Source organism: Brassica napus, chromosome C3 (assembly GCF_020379485.1).
Source record: "Brassica napus cultivar Da-Ae chromosome C3, Da-Ae, whole genome shotgun sequence".
NCBI classification, from domain to species: Eukaryota; Viridiplantae; Streptophyta; class Magnoliopsida; order Brassicales; family Brassicaceae; genus Brassica; species Brassica napus.
In genome coordinates this window covers 38164743-38168928 of record NC_063446.1, presented here as the reverse complement: position 1 = coordinate 38168928, position 4186 = coordinate 38164743, and positions in this window count along the sequence as shown.

Genomic DNA, 4186 nt, shown 5'->3' with positions numbered 1-4186 from the left:
AGATTGAAGATGGCTGTCTTGTTCTTCCTTGGTCGGGTTATCAGAGGACAGGCAAAGGATTCCGGACCAGTAGACCCGTTCATCTTAAGGATCGTGGAAGATTTGGATGTTTGCAGAACATTTCCATGGGGTCGTTTGACATTTGAAGATGCAATAAAGAACATTAAGCATATGATGGTGCTTCTGAAGGGTGAAGTGCACCCGGCATGCGGCTTTCCTGGATTCATAATTCCATTAGAGGTAAAGCATACAATCTAGTCAAATATGAGTTGTTTTATAACCGTAAATCTGACAGCGCTACAATATTTGTGTAGATTTTGGCTTTTGAGTGTATTCCTAAGCTGGGGAAAATATTTCGACTATCTGCAGACACACCTTCTGAAGATTGCTTAGGATGTGCAAGAGCCGGTTTACAAAGAGTAGCATGAAGGGCTATCATTTGGAAGATATATATGCTGCACTTGGACACACAAAGGTATATGTATATATACTTTGTAGTAGAAACTAGAAGAATATAATAAAATTTAAACTGATTTTCCCTTTCTGTTTTTTTTTCCAGGTTATTAACAGTGTGTTGGTGCCAACTGTGGGTGAGGAAATCATGCTGGCTCGTATAATTGATGAGGAGCGAGAGTATCATTGTGAGGGAAGCACAAGTGATACTTGGAACCACTGGCTAAATGTGAAGCAGAAGAAGATATTTTGGAAAGAGCTATACGACTTAGATGTTGCTGCACGAGTGTTTAAAAAGAAGAAGGACAAAGAAAAGGTGATGTTTTTAGAAGATTCGTCTTCTAAATCTGGGTTGGAGAGCTTGAAAGCTCTGGAAGAAAAGATTTTGGGGGCCATGAGTGAAGGGTTTTCTGGTCTTAAATCAGTGGTGGAGGCAAAGATGGGTGATATGGATGTGAGGATGGGTAAATTTGAAAAGAACCAGCGCCAACTTAGAAGAAGGGCTAAGAAAATAGAAGAAAAGCTGACTTCTATTGAGAGCAACAAAAATGAGGAGAGGAACTATGGTGAAGATATGGATTTTGGATGGGATGATAGAGATTATGGTAGAGCTGAAGGGAAGGAAAACAGTGAGAAGGCTAAGGAAGACAAGGAAAACAGTGAGTCTGGCGAGGAAAAGGATGTGGTCTCGGGTGGGGAAAACAGTAAGGATGGTGAGAAAGAAAACAATGAGAAGGGTGAAGAAGAGAAAGATCAAGAACCTGAAAAAGACAAAGAAAACAGTGACTCTGTTGAGAAAGGCGAAGAATACGTGGAGGAATCAGATGGAGAAAGTTCTCTGTTAAGGCTTCAGGAAAGAGTGAGAGTGCAAGCAGAAGAATTTTGGAGGACAATTGATGATGAGTCTGAGGGTGAGGAAGAGGTTGAGAAAGAGGGTGAGGAAGAGGCTGAGAAAGAGGTTCAAGAAGAGAAAGAGGGTGAGAAAGAGGCTGAGAAAGAGGTTCAAGAAGAGAAAGAGGGTGAGAAAGAGGCTGAGAAAGAGGTTCAAGAAGAGAAAGAGGGTGAGAAAGAGGCTGAAAAAGAGGTTCAAGAAGAGAAAGAGGGTGAGGAAGAGGGTGAGAAAGAGGCTGAGAAAGAGGCTGAGGAAGAGGTTCAAGAAGAGAAAGAGGCTGAGAAAGAAGAATCCAAGGGAACTCCTACCTCTACCGGAGTAATAGTCATTACACCACATGGTAGAACTAAGGCAGCAGCTGCGAGGAAAGCAATCTCTATATCACCAGAGATTGTTGTGGTAACAGGGATTGTAGAAGCTACTCAGACAGAGTAAGAAGCTATTCAGACTGAGATTATTGAGAAAGAGGCTGAGGTTACTGAGAAAGATGCTGAGTTAGCTGAGAAAGAGGATCAAGATGTGGATGAAGAGGAGGAAAAAGCAGAGGAAAGTGAAGATAATCCTGTGGAGAGTCCCTCTGAGAAACATGCTGAGCTAGCTGAGAAGTCAGTTGAAGATAATCTTGTGGAGAGTCCCGCTAAGAAACAGACTGAACTAACTGAGAAGTCAGTTGAGGTAGAATTAAAGACTAAGCGCAAGCCTAATGTCAAGGTCATAGCAGTGCCGTATGGCATTTCCAGAGCTGAGAGACTAGCAAAAATGAGAGCTGAAGCTGAAAAAAAGAAAGCTAGAGCTGAAAAAAAGAAAGCTAAAGCTGATGGTGCAGCTAAGAAGAAAGGCAGGCCGAAGAAGACTGAGGCTACATTGAAGCCATGTACGCCGCTGCCGGAGAAGAGAAAAAGTGAACCATCACGGTGGGTGCAGTCTCCTTTCACTGAGGGAAAGACTGATGAGCTAGAAGTGCCAAAGAAGAAGCTTAAAACAAAAACCTAAAATGCTTAAGTTATGTATATGTATTATTCAAGTTAGGATGTTATGTTTCTGCCTAAAATGCTTCTCGTGAACTTGTTAGGATGTTATGTTTCTGCTTCTGGATGTTATGTTAAGTTTCTGGATGTTTTATGCTTTTTAAACAGGTGTGGTAACTCAAAATTACAGGGGAAACTCTGGTCAAAATTTTGGAAAAATACTTCATAATTTTGAAAAAAATTACTTTTTAAATTTTGGAAAAATACTTCATAATTTTGAAAAAAATACTTTTTAAATTTTGGAAAAATACTCCATTTTATAAAATAATTAAAAACAGTTTACATGTAAAATGCAAACCACATGTAAAACGTGCATGGATAAAAAATGCACATGTAAAACGTGCAGTCGTCATATATTTTGATATTATATTTTGATTACACTTAGTAATTCTTGGTAAGTTTCAAGGACTTAGTAATACTACCTTACACATAGTAATCTTTTGGCAATTTTTAGGTTTATCTAGTAAAACCCTGAGAAAATGAGTTTTTTTGTAGTAAAACTGATGCTTTTACACTATAATAATTATTAAAGAAGACATTTTCAGGAAGCATTTGCCAGGAATACGTATTTTTTTAGATTTTCCTTACTATGGTCTAACCATTCATACAATAACAATGAAAGTTAAGAGAGTTTTTTGAAAAAATGAAAAGATTTTTCTTAAACTGCTGAAATAATCATAAAAATAGTCTTAATATATATTTAGTAAGTAACTAGTCTACAAATTGATAATAATCATAAAATATATATCGATTCTACATACTAAACATAAATACTCATACTAATATATATGTGGTCCAAATAACACATAGTAAACCCAGTATTCCTAGTAGTTCAAATAACACGTAGTAATTCCAGTAGTTCTAGTAGTCCAAATAACATATAGTAATTCCAGTAGTCCTAGTAGTCGGAATAGCACAATGAAAAAATTTCAACAATCAAACACCTGAACCTGAACCACTTCCACATTCAAAATACGCTGCCATACCTCTTCCTCTGGCTCTCCCTGTGTCTGTGCTTGTGGCTCTCCCTCTTCCACTCCCTCTGCCTCTTTTTCCTCTTCCACGCGCTTCTCCTGCTGATGGTTTCCTTGTTTGTTGTGGTTTTCCTTTCTTGACTTCAAATTCTGGAGGAAGTACTTTCTTTGCTCTAATTTCTTCTGGTATAACCCAATCAGACATATGAGGAACAAGATATATTGTCCGGTGATAAGCCAAAGCCCATTCCTCTACCAAATAGTACTTAGAACAATACTCAGATAGATGGAGTTCCTTTCCCGCTTTCTCAGTCATAAATGTGGCAGCAGCTACTGCATGAACACATGGATATTTGTCTTTATCAAATTGCCCACAGGTGCACGTGTTCATAGCCATGTCCACGGTATAACGCTTCCCGTCACTACCATGCACACTGTACTCGAGATGGAAGCTGTTTAACTCATCAACCCGAAGAAACCCTGCATCAACACATCTTTTAGTCATTTCCTCCTCCACTATAGGCACAAGCTTCAGTGCGGGTGGCATTTCAGCTGCCTCTTTCCTATGCTTGTTAAACCATTCAGCAATTTTTCCAATGATAAAATCAAACATTGGAAGTAAGGTGAACTTTCTTGCGTCCTTAATAACACCGTTAAAAGATTCTGCTGAATTGGTGGTGTCAACATTGTACCTAACTCCTTCAAAGTAACATCTAGCCCATTTCTTTTGTTCACAACTTCTGTCAAGATACTCCGCTGCACTAGGATATTTTCTGCCAAAAGCGTCATAAAGGACCAAGAACTCCGCCTCTGTATAAGCGTGTGCGCACTCCATAAAC